Genomic DNA, 13673 nt, shown 5'->3' with positions numbered 1-13673 from the left:
TCGAATAGCTCCGGCCACAGACATGGTAGCGATTAGTGGTGCATGGAAGAAATGTAGCCACAAGTGCCATCTACCCATGGCCAGAAGAAAGTGTGGCCATATCTTGGATACCGGCGGAGCTATGGGGCAAATATGGGCCAAAAATGGTGCAAGTTGGACCAAAAACCTGAAAAAGTACCTGGGTAATGCGATGGTTGTTCGTCGAATAGCTCCGGCCACAGACATGGTAGCGATTAGTGGTGCATGGAAGAAATCTAGCCACAAGTGCCATCTACCCATGGCCAGAAGAAAGTGTGGCCATATCTTGGATACCGGCGGAGCTATGGGGCAAATACGGGCCAAAAATGGTGCCAGGTGGACCAAAAATCCGACCAAGTGCGCGAGGCGCTTTCGTGAATAGCTCCGGCCACAGACATGGTAGCGATTAGTGGTGCATGGAAGAAATCTAGCCACAAGTGCCATCTACCCATGGCCAGAAGAAAGTGTGGCCATATCTTGGATACCGGCGGAGCTATGGGGCAAATATGGGCCAAAAATGGTGCAAGTTGGACCAAAAATCCGAAAAAGTACCTAGGTAAATGCGATGGTTGTTCGTCGAATAGCTCCGGCCAGAGACATGGTAGCGATTAGTGGTGCATGGAAGAAATCTAGCCACAAGTGCCATCTACCCATGGCCAGAACAAAGTGTGGCCATATCTTGGATACCGGCGGAGCTATGGGGCAAATACGGGCCAACAATGGTGCCAGGTGGACCAAAAATCCGACCAAGTGCGCGAGGCGCTTTCGTGAATAGCTCCGGCCACAGACATGGTAGCGATTAGTGGTGCATGGAAGAAATCTAGCCACAAGTGCCATCTACCCATGGCCAGAAGAAAGTGTGGCCATATCTTGGATACCGGCGGAGCTATGGGGCAAATATGGGCCAAAAATGGTGCAAGTTGGACCAAAAATCCGAAAAAGTACCTAGGTAAATGCGATGGTTGTTCGTCGAATAGCTCCGGCCAGAGACATGGTAGCGATTAGTGGTGCATGGAAGAAATCTAGCCACAAGTGCCATCTACCCATGGCCAGAAGAAAGTGTGGCCATATCTTGGATACCGGCGGAGCTATGGGGCAAATATGGGCCAAAAATGGTGCAAGTTGGACCAAAAATCCGACCAAGTGCGCGAGGCGCTTTCGTGAATAGCTCCGGCCACAGACATGGTAGCGATTAGTGGTGCATGGAAGAAATCTAGCCACAAGTGCCATCTACCCATGGCCAGAAGAAAGTGTGGCCATATCTTGGATACCGGCGGAGCTATGGGGCAAATACGGGCCAACAATGGTGCCAGGTGGACCAAAAATCCGACCAAGTGCGCGAGGCGCTTTCGTGAATAGCTCCGGCCACAGACATGGTAGCGATTAGTGGTGCATGGAAGAAATCTAGCCACAAGTGCCATCTACCCATGGCCAGAAGAAAGTGTGGCCATATCTTGGATACCGGCGGAGCTATGGGGCAAATATGGGCCAAAAATGGTGCAAGTTGGACCAAAAATCCGAAAAAGTACCTAGGTAAATGCGATGGTTGTTCGTCGAATAGCTCCGGCCACAGACATGGTAGCGATTAGTGGTGCATGGAAGAAATCTAGCCACAAGTGCCATCTACCCATGGCCAGAAGAAAGTGTGGCCATATCTTGGATACCGGCGGAGCTATGGGGCAAATATGGGCCAAAAATGGTGCAAGTTGGACCAAAAATCCGACCAAGTGCGCGAGGCGCTTTCGTGAATAGCTCCGGCCAGAGACATGGTAGCGATTAGTAGTGCATGGAAGAAATCTAGCCACAAGTGCCATCTACCCATGGCCAGAAGAAAGTGTGGCCATATCTTGGATACCGGCGGAGCTATGGGGCAAATATGGGCCAAAAATGGTGCAAGTTGGACCAAAAATCCGAAAAAGTACCTAGGTAAATGCGATGGTTGTTCGTCGAATAGCTCCGGCCAGAGACATGGTAGCGATTAGTGGTGCATGGAAGAAATCTAGCCACAAGTGCCATCTACCCATGGCCAGAAGAAAGTGTGGCCATATCTTGGATACCGGCGGAGCTATGGGGCAAATATGGGCCAAAAATGGTGCAAGTTGGACCAAAAATCCGAAAAAGTACCTAGGTAAATGCGATGGTTGTTCGTCGAATAGCTCCGGCCAGAGACATGGTAGCGTTTAGTGGTGCATGGAAGAAATCTAGCCACAAGTGCCATCTACCCATGGCCAGAAGAAAGTGTGGCCATATCTTGGATACCGGCGGAGCTATGGGGCAAATATGGGCCAAAAATGGTGCAAGTTGGACCAAAAATCCGAAAAAGTACCTAGGTAAATGCGATGGTTGTTCGTCGAATAGCTCCGGCCAGAGACATGGTAGCGATTAGTGGTGCATGGAAGAAATCTAGCCACAAGTGCCATCTACCCATGGCCAGAAGAAAGTGTGGCCATATCTTGGATACCGGCGGAGCTATGGGGCAAATATGGGCCAAAAATGGTGCAAGTTGGACCAAAAATCCGAAAAAGTACCTAGGTAAATGCGATGGTTGTTCGTCGAATAGCTCCGGCCACAGACATGGTAGCGATTAGTGGTGCATGGAAGAAATCTAGCCACAAGTGCCATCTACCCATGGCCAGAAGAAAGTGTGGCCATATCTTGGATACCGGCGGAGCTATGGGGCAAATATGGGCCAAAAATGGTGCAAGTTGGACCAAAAATCCGAAAAAGTACCTAGGTAAATGCGATGGTTGTTCGTCGAATAGCTCCGGCCAGAGACATGGTAGCGATTAGTGGTGCATGGAAGAAATCTAGCCACAAGTGCCATCTACCCATGGCCAGAAGAAAGTGTGGCCATATCTTGGATACCGGCGGAGCTATGGGGCAAATATGGGCCAAAAATGGTGCAAGTTGGACCAAAAATCCGACCAAGTGCGCGAGGCGCTTTCGTGAATAGCTCCGGCCACAGACATGGTAGCGATTAGTGGTGCATGGAAGAAATCTAGCCACAAGTGCCATCTACCCATGGCCAGAAGAAAGTGTGGCCATATCTTGGATACCGGCGGAGCTATGGGGCAAATATGGGCCAAAAATGGTGCAAGTTGGACCAAAAATCCGACCAAGTGCGCGAGGCGCTTTCGTGAATAGCTCCGGCCACAGACATGGTAGCGATTAGTGGTGCATGGAAGAAATCTAGCCACAAGTGCCATCTACCCATGGCCAGAAGAAAGTGTGGCCATATCTTGGATACCGGCGGAGCTATGGGGCAAATATGGGCCAAAAATGGTGCAAGTTGGACCAAAAATCCGACCAAGTTCGCGAGGCGCTTTCGTGAATAGCTCCGGCCACAGACATGGTAGCGATTAGTGGTGCATGGAAGAAATCTAGCCACAAGTGCCATCTACCCATGGCCAGAAGAAAGTGTGGCCATATCTTGGATACCGGCGGAGCTATGGGGCAAATATGGGCCAAAAATGGGTAAAATTGTACGGTCCAAAGCCAAGGGTAAATTTTTTTATTCCTCTAATAACTTCTAGCACAGACATTGAATCGGTTGGTGATGTATGGATGAAATGTAGCAAACAGTTGGAACTACCCATAAAATCTTAAAGATTGACGATCCAATGTATAGAACCGGAGTAATGTGCGATACTTGGTGAAAAATCGAGTGAAAAATTAGCTATAAACTGTTTTTGGCCCATAACTCGAATACTAGACATCGGAAGGGGGGGTCGTAGAACGATTTTTTGTTGCCCTATCGATTCCCTATCGAACGAGCAAAAGTTGTTTTTTTGACCAAAAAGGACCCCTACTCTAGTAAAATTGGCCTGATTTTACTAGTCCCCGGTACCCGTACAGGCAAAATGAGCAAAATGCTCAAGTATGAATGGTTTTTGGCCCATAACTCGAATACTAGACGTCGCAGGGGGGTGTCGTGGAACAATTTTTGGTAGCCCTTGAAATTATCTATCGAATGACATATACTTGATTTTTGGCCAAAAAGTTCCCTAGACTAGTAAAAATCGCATCATTTTACTAGAGTCGGGTACCCTGGACGAAAAACCGCTATAATTGCGGTTTTTGGCTAATAACTCGAATACTAGACGTCGCAGGGGGGTGTCGTGGAACAATTTTTGGTAGCCCTTGAAATTATCTATCGAATGACATATACTTGATTTTTGGCCAAAAAGTTCCCTAGACTAGTAAAAATCGCATCATTTTACTAGAGTCGGGTACCCTGGACGAAAAACCGCTATAGTTGCGGTTTTTGGCTAATAACTCTAATACTAGACGTCGGAGGGGGGTGTCGTGGAACAATTTTTGGTAGCCCTTGAAATTATCTATCGAATGACATATACTTGATTTTTGGCCAAAAAGTTCCCTAGACTAGTAAAAATCGCATCATTTTACTAGAGTCGGGTACCCTGGACGAAAAACCGCTATAATTGCGGTTTTTGGCTAATAACTCGAATACTAGACGTCGCAGGGGGGTGTCGTGGAACAATTTTTGGTAGCCCTTGAAATTATCTATCGAATGACATATACTTGATTTTTGGCCAAAAAGTTCCCTAGACTAGTAAAAATCGCATCATTTTACTAGAGTCGGGTACCCTGGACGAAAAACCGCTATAGTTGCGGTTTTTGGCTAATAACTCTAATACTAGACGTCGGAGGGGGGTGTCGTGGAACAATTTTTGGTAGCCCTTGAAATTATCTATCGAATGACATATACTTGATTTTTGGCCAAAAAGTTCCCTAGACTAGTAAAAATCGCATCATTTTACTAGAGTCGGGTACCCTGGACGAAAAACCGCTTAAGTTGCGGTTTTTGGCTAATAACTCGAATACTAGACGTCGCAGGGGGGTGTCGTGGAACAATTTTTGGTAGCCCTTGAAATTATCTATCGAATGACATATACTTGATTTTTTGACCAAAAAGTTCCTAGACTAGTAAAAATCGCATCATTTTACTAGAGTCGGGTACCCTGTACGAAAAACCGCTATAGTTGCGGTTTTTGGCCAATAACTCGAATACTAGACGTCGGAGGGGGGTGCCGTAGAACAATTTTTTGTAGCCCTTGAAATTACCTTTCGAATGATATATAGTGGTTTTTTGGTCAAACAGTGACCCCGAGACTAGTAACCCTCCATACACAAAACCGCCTAAAAAGTTTTGGTTTTGCAAAATTTTGAAAAGTGCGTCAAAAAAATTTTTTCAAAAAGTACCAAATCGTGATCAGAACTCACTATAGACCATAAAAAGTGAAATCCGATGGTCATTTGCAACACTTGGTCAATCGAGAAAAATTTCACTTTTTTACTAGAGTCGGGTACCCTGAACGAAAAATCGCTCAAGTGATGGTTTTTGGCCAATAACTCGAATACTAGACGTCGGAGGGGGGTGCCGTAGAACAATTTTTTGTAGCCCTTGAAATTACCTTTCGAATGATATATAGTGGTTTTTTGGTCAAACAGTGACCCCGAGACTAGTAACCCTCCATACACAAAACCGCCTACAAAAACTTTGTTTTGAAAAATTTTGAAAAGTTCAAAAAAATTTTTTTTTCAAAAACTACTAAAACGTGATAAGAACTTACTATAGACCATGAAAAGTGATATCCGATGATAATTTGCAAAAGTTGGTAACTAGTAAAAAATTTCACTTTTTTACTAGAGTCGGTGCAACGAGAAAAAAAAAGTCCGTGATGGAGAAAAATGGCACGTTTTCCACGCCTGTACGCTTTCGTTTTCTATATAGGGGGTAGGTGAGCCAGAAGCATGAATTTGACTGAGTACGTATCTTTATGAATTGGGCCCTTCTAAATCGATTGAGACTACCCCCAGGACGATCGGACGACTGCTTCTGGCTCAAAATGTGGTTTTTAGATTTTGATCGTCAATTATGAGAGAAAAAATCGATTAGAAGTAAAGATACGAAATGCTTGGTCTAAGTTGGGAAACGACTTCGGATATTTGTTAGACGTTGTCGTAGAAGGTCCGAGGACCAAGGAAAAGTGATTTCCAAGTGGATTTATGCACTATTAGTCGATGGTAAGATGTGAAATTAGTAGAACTTACCATACAGTTTGCGAAGTTGAAGCAATCGGTTGGTGAATATGGTACTGTCTGTCCAATTTGGTGGTTCGGAATGAGTGAAACGATGTTGATGATGGATAGACGTTCCGATTGCCCCCGATCGGGGAACATATAGTGGTCTTTAAGGTCCAAGTACCTATGTTTTGGTAAGCAGAACTGAGAGTTAAAGGATGAAAGTCGGCCATTCCTAATATCATCCTATCGGTGGTTCGCGAGTTGTTTGAGGACCGGAGCAGCTCGCGATGAAACGGTCCTAGGGTATTGGTTATCCATCCAAGGAAGAGTAAATGCGATCCTAGATGTGTGTCGTTGGCCGTTCTACCGGTATCGCCTATCGATGAGATATCGACGGGCATGCCTTACTCGAAAGTTGAATTCTAGGATCGATGGTCAAACAGACCTATGAGAGATAAACCAAACTGAACACGTATTGATGTCGGCTTTTCCTATCATTTGATGCCGCAGGTTGTTTAGGGACCGGAGCAACTTGCGGCCGAGACGGTCCCCGGGGGTTTCTTTCTCCAAGGAGTGGAAACTATTAAGCAAGAGTTGTAGCAAGATACGATCCTCTGATGTGTCGTTGGCCGTTCATGCGGTATCGCCTGTCGATGAGATATCGATGGGCATGCCTTACTCTACCGACCTTCTAATTGAGAGTATTAATCAGGGATCGATGGTCAAACAAGACCAATGAGCGATAAACCAAACTGAACACGTATTGATGTCGGCTTTTCCTATCATTTGATGCCGCAGGTTGTTTAGGGACCGGAGCAACTTGCGGCCGAGACGGTCCCCGGGGGTTTCTTTCTCCAAGGAGTGGAAACTATTAAGCAAGAGTTGTAGCAAGATACGATCCTCTGATGTGTCGTTGGCCGTTCATGCGGTATCGCCTGTCGATGAGATATCGATGGGCATGCCTTACTCTACCGACCTTCTAATTGAGAGTATTAATCAGGGATCGATGGTCAAACAAGACCAATGAGCGATAAACCAAACTGAACACGTATTGATGTCGGCTTTTCCTATCATTTGATGCCGCAGGTTGTTTAGGGACCGGAGCAGCTTGCGGCCGAGACGGTCCCCGGGGGTTTCTTTCTCCAAGGAGAAGAAACGATTAAGCAAAAGTTGTAGCAAGATACGATCCTCTGATGTGTCGTTGGCCGTTCAAGCGGTATCGCCTGTCGATGAGATATCGATGGGCATGCCTTACTCTCCCGACTGGATTACTGAGAGTTTAATCAGGGATCGATGGTCAAACAGACCAATGAGCGATAAACCAAACTGAACACATATTGATGTCGGCATTTCCTATCATTTGTCGCAGGTTGTTTAGGGACCGGAGCAGCTTGCGACCGAGACGGTCCCCGGGGGTTTCTTTCTCTAAGGAGTGGAAACGATTAAGCAAAAGTCGTAGCAATAATCGATCACCTGATGTGTCGTTGGCCGTTCTTGCGGTATCGCCTGTCGATGAGATATCGATGGGCATGCCTTACTCTCCTGACTGTTTAATTGAGAGTTATAATCAGGGATCGATGGTCAAAAAGACCTATGAGCGATAAACCAAACTGAACACGTATTGATGTCGGCATTTCCTATCATTTGTCGCAGGTTGTTTGGGGACCGGAGCAGCTTGCGACCGAGACGGTCCCTTCCCGAAAGATGGTGAACCGAGTCGTCTGGCGTAAAAACCGGACGACTCGAAAGGGCTTGACCCTTTCAAGTGAGCGATAATCACATTCTACGCTCAGTTCGACAGCTACAAGGCAATCACTCGCTAAGTTCAGAGCTAATACATGCAACACGCCGGCATTGTTTCCACCGACGCATGGATTCAAGACTGGTGCACTTATTAGTTAAACCGTTCGCCTCCGGGTGTTTCGAGTTCAAGTCTGGATGAGGATTGATCTTGCTGGTAATAGCTTGAGCCCCTGAATAAGGGGTCGAAGCGTACATCTTGAGACCATGTACAACATATTACCAAATCGGCACCATGGGTTCGGGTGCAAGTGATGTAACCGTGAAAGATGTTGAGCAGCCCAACATCGGTTTACACACGCATAATAGGAAGGCAGCGCTGTCGACTGGTCAGTCGTGTAAGAAGTGTGCATTATCGATCACAAATATATTGGTGATCTGTAGGTTGCGCATACACCATGCCCGGTGTAAAGTGCCGTGGTCCCCCCCGGGGGGCTGCATCAAACCGTTCGCCACGCGAACTACCCAATGGAACGAACTCGATGCATTTAATAAGAAGAAGAGATGATAATGAAACACGGTCGATTTAAGAGTTGAAAACGTTGAAATGCCTATAAGCAAGTCTTAAGTTGGTGGTGACCGTTACGCCCCAACAAATTGGTGCCTTACCCTACACCAAAGAGCCATTCAACATGGTTCAAGTGAGCGATAATCACATTCTACGCTCAGTTCGACAGCTGCAAGGCAATCACTCGCTAAGTTCAGAGCTAATACATGCAACATGCCGGCATTGTTTCCACCGACGCATGGATTCAAGACTGGTGCACTTATTAGTTAAACCGTTCGCCTCCGGGTGTTTCGAGTTCAAGTCTGGATGAGGATTGTTCTTGCTGGTAATAGCTTGAGCCCCTGAATAAGGGGCCGAAGCGTACATCTTGAGTAAATGTACAACATATTACCAAATCGGCACCGTGGGTTCTGGTGCAAGTGATGTAACCGTGAAAGATGTTGAGCAGCCCAACATCGGTTTACACACGCATAATAGGAAGGCAGCGCTGTCGACTGGTCAGTCGTGTAAGAAGTGTGCATTATCGATCTCCAATATATGAGCTCAGTATGACAGCCCAATTGGTAATCCTCGGGACCTCCAGAAAGGAAGCTGGATGAGGATTACCAAATCGAAAGTTGATAAGTGTAGTGGTACCACTTAGTCAACTTGTATCCCGAAAGATGGTGAACCGAGTCGTCTGGCGTAAAAACCGGACGACTCGAAAGGGCTTGACCCTTTCAAGTGAGCGATAATCACATTCTACGCTCAGTTCGACAGCTGCAAGGCAATCACTCGCTATGTTCAGAGCTAATACATGCAACATGCCGGCATTGTTTCCACCGACGCATGGATTCAAGACTGGTGCACTTATTAGTTAAACCGTTCGCCTCCGGGTGACTCGAGTTCAAGTCTGGATGAGGATTGTTCTTGCTGGTAATAGCTTGAGCCCCTGAATAAGGGGTCGAAGCGTACATCTTGAGACCATGTACAACATATTACCAAATCGGCACCATGGGTTCGGGTGCAAGTGATGTAACCGTGAAAGATGTTGAGCAGCCCAACATCGGTTTACACACGCATAATAGGAAGGCAGCGCTGTCGACTGGTCAGTCGTGTAAGAAGTGTGCATTATCGATCACAAATATATTGGTGATCTGTAGGTTGCGCATACACCATGCCCGGTGTAAAGTGCCGTGGTCCCCCCCGGGGGGCTGCATCAAACCGTTCGCCACGCGAACTACCCAATGGAACGAACTCTATGCATTTAATAAGAAGAAGAGATGATAATGAAACACGGTCGATTTAAGAGTTGAAAACGTTGAAATACCTATAAGCAAGTCTTAAGTTGGTGGTGACCGTTACGCCCCAACAAATTGGTGCCTTACCCTACACCAAAGAGCCATTCAACATGGTTCAAGTGAGCGATAATCACGCTCTACGCTCAGTATGACAGCTGCAAGGCAATCACTCGCTAAGTTCAGAGCTAATACATGCAACACGCCGGCATTGTTTCCACCGACGCATGGATTCAAGACTGGTGCACTTATTAGTTAAACCGTTCGCCTGCGGGTGTTTCGAGTTCAAGTCTGGATGAGGATTGTTCTTGCTGGTAATAGCTTGAGCCCCTGAATAAGGGGCCGAAGCGTACATCTTGAGAGTAAATGTACAACATATTACCAAATCGGCACCGTGGGTTCTGGTGCAAGTGATGTAACCATGAAAGATGTTGAGCAGCCCAACATCGGTTTACACACGCATAAGGGGTTTATTGTTATCTGTAGGTTGCGCATACACCATACCCGGTGTAAAGTGCCGTGGTCCCCCAGGGGGCTGCATCAAAACGTTCGCCATGCGAACTACCCAATGGAACGAACTCGATGTATTGAAAGAGATGAACAATTAATAGCGAGAATAGGGGCCCGGAAGCAATTCCGCGGCCCTACGGTCGATTCAAGAGTTGAAACGTTGTACAATCGTGGATAGCACCTAGTGCTAATATGGTGAGAGATAATGTGTGAGGAAATTTAGTTTCCTAAAGTTTAGTTAGTGGTTTCCGTTGTGCCCTAACAAACTTAAAGTTGGTGGTGACCGTTACACCCCAACAAATTGGTGCCTTACCCAACACCAAAGAGCCATTCCATATGGTTCTAGAGAGAGAGAGTTGTGTGGAAATTTATTTCCCACTAAGCGAGTGTGTGTCTGTAGTGGAACGAATTCTGGTTGATCCTACCAGTAATATACGCTTGTCTCAAAGGTTAAGCCATGCATGTCTAAGTACAAACATAAATGAATGTGAAACCGCATAAGGCTCAGTATAACAGCTATAATTCACAAGATCATCCTACCACTAGTTACTTGGATAACTGTGGAAAATCCAGAGCTAATACATGCAACATGCCGGGACTGTTGCCCTCGCGGGTAGCTGAACTGGTGCACTTATTAGTTAAACCAATCGCCTCCGGGCGGCTTGAGTTGAAGTCTGGATAAGGACGCAGATCGTATGGTCGCTTGTCGACTGACGACAGATCTTTCAAATGTCTGCCCTATCAACTATTGATGGTAGTGTAGAGGACTACCATGGTTGCGACGGGTAACGGGGAATCAGGGTTCGATTCCGGAGAGGGAGCCTGAGAAATGGCTACCACATCCAAGGAAGGCAGCAGGCGCGTAAATTACCCAATCCCAGTACGGGGAGGTAGTGACGAGAAATAACAATATGGACCTCTCTAACGATGGTCCATAATTGGAATGAGTTGAGTATAAATCCTTCAACAAGGATCAAGTGGAGGGCAAGTCTGGTGCCAGCAGCCGCGGTAATTCCAGCTCCACTAGCGTATATTAAAGTTGTTGCGGTTAAAACGTTCGAAGTTGATTGCCCGTCCAGACACGTGACCGCCACGGGCGCCCGGTTACACGCCGGGGCCGTTCGTGCGCGCGCTCACGGCTGCGACTCACAATGGTGTACTTGGGCGTTACTCTGTGAACGAGTACCGTGCTACCGGTTAACTCCGGCACGGGCTCCTCATGGTGCTCAAGATACTCACATTTACCTTGAACAAATTAGAGTGCTCAAAGCAGGCTAAGACAAAGCGTCCGGCCCCCCCGTGGGGTTGGCGTTGGCCGAGAATAATCTTGCATGGAATAATGGAATATGACCTCGGTTTATACGATTTCGTTGGTTTGTCAGAAACCTAGAGGTAATGATTAACAGAAGTAGTTGGGGGCATTGGTATTACGGCGCGAGAGGTGAAATTCGTAGACCGTCGTAGGACCAACTGAAGCGAAAGCGTTTGCCATGGATGCTTTCTTTAATCAAGAACGAAAGTTAGAGGATCGAAGGCGATTAGATACCGCCCTAGTTCTAACCGTAAACGATGCCAATTAGCAATTGGGAGACGCTACCCCTATTCGGTGCTCTCAGTCGCTTCCGGGAAACCAAAATCGGGTTCCGGGGGAAGTATGGTTGCAAAGTTGAAACTTAAAGGAATTGACGGAAGGGCACCACAAGAAGTGGAGCTTGCGGCTTAATTTGACTCAACACGGGAAAATTTACCAGGTCCAAACTTATCGAGGTAAGACAGATTGATAGCTCTTTCTCAAATTTAAGGGTAGTGGTGCATGGCCGTTCTTAGTTCGTGGAATGATTTGTCTGGTTAATTCCGATAACGAACGTGACTCAAACATGCTAACTAGAACGCTGTCAGCAGTGCGCCTCCGGGCGCACCTGACGTTACAGCCGGGCGGCGCCTTCACGGGCGGTCGTCGGCTACGTTTGCCCTGCTTAGCGGGACAACTTGTGTTTAGCAAGCTGAGAATGAGCGATAACAGGTCCGTGATGCCCTTAGATGTTCTGAGCTGCACGCGTGCTACAATGTGGGTCGCAGCGTGTTCTCGCCAATAGGCGCCCCCATTCCGAGAGGAACGGGAAATCACTAAAATGCCCATCTAGTCGGGATTGGGGACTGCAACGGTCCCCATGAACCTGGAATTTCTAGTAAGCACTAGTCATTAGCTAGTGCTGATTACGTCCCTGCCCTTTGTACACACCGCCCGTCGCTACTACCGATGGATTATTTAGTGAGGTTTCTGGAGGCTTACCTTCCGCGGTTCCTTCGTGAGCTGCAGCTGGCATGGCTGAAGTTGACCGAACTTGATGATTTAGAGGAAGTAAAAGTCGTAACAAGGTTTCCGTAGGTGAACCTGCGGAAGGATCATTACTGATGATCGTCCGCGAGTGACCAACCATGGGCTGCCTTCGGTGTAGCTCGGTCGCTCGCTTGCTATGTGTCAGAATTTGTTGAAAGCCAACTCGTTCGTTGTACACTTTGATGGGTGACCATCACTGTGTCTCCGTGCCGAGCTAGATCTCCCCTAGCCGTAAGGCACTTGAACGCCCCTTCGACGACGAGTTGCATGTGTGTGGTATGTGTCAGAATCTGGTGAAGCTTTCTGCATGTGATGTGCCTTGTGTGGATCCGTGGCCATTGCATTGTGTCTGGTGCTTAGATACCCAGACACTTAGAACGCTTGCGCGGAAAGCAAACTCGATCGTTGTACACTTTGATGGGTGACCATCACTGTGTCTCCGTGCCGTGCTAGATCCCCCCTAGCCGTAAGGCACTTTGAACGCCCCTTCGACGACGAGTTACAAGAGTGTGGTATGTGTCAGAATCTGGTGAAGCTTTCTGCATGTGATGTGCCTTGTGTGGATCCGTGGCCATTGCATTGTGTCTGGTGTGTAGGTACCCAGACACTTAGAACGCTTGCGCGGAAAGCAAACTCGATCGTTGTACACTTTGATGGGCAACCATCACTGTGTCTCCGTGCCGTGCTAGATCTCCCCTAGCCGTAAGGCACTTTGAACGCCCCTTCGACGACGAGTTACAAGAGTGTGGTATGTGTCATAATCTGGTGAAGCTTTCTGCATGTGATGTGCCTTGTGTGGATCCGTGGCCATTGCATTGTGTCTGGTGTGTAGGTACCCAGACACTTAAGCAAACTCGATCGTTGTACACTGTGATGGGCGAGCATCACTGTGTCTCCGTGCCGTGTAAGAGCTCCCCTGGCCATCAGGCACTTGAAAGGTCCTTCGACGACGAGTTACAATAGTGGTGTGTTAGATACGTCAGGTGATGGTATCTACTGTTGTGCAATACGTATCCGGCCACGGCACGGAACGAACGGGAACTGTGGTGCAGACATACAAAGAGTTAAGCCTATTAGTCATTAACTCTAAGGACGGGGCCATGGGGCGGTACGCAAAGGATACGGATGAGCGAGTATGCAGGCCCAATACTCAATAGCTCGATCCGATCCA

This window comes from Anopheles funestus, assembly GCF_943734845.2.
Source record: "Anopheles funestus chromosome X unlocalized genomic scaffold, idAnoFuneDA-416_04 X_unloc_121, whole genome shotgun sequence".
In the NCBI taxonomy this organism is placed as follows: Eukaryota; Metazoa; Arthropoda; class Insecta; order Diptera; family Culicidae; genus Anopheles; species Anopheles funestus.
The sequence above is the reverse complement of the archived record's forward strand: the minus strand, read 5'-3'. Positions refer to the sequence as shown.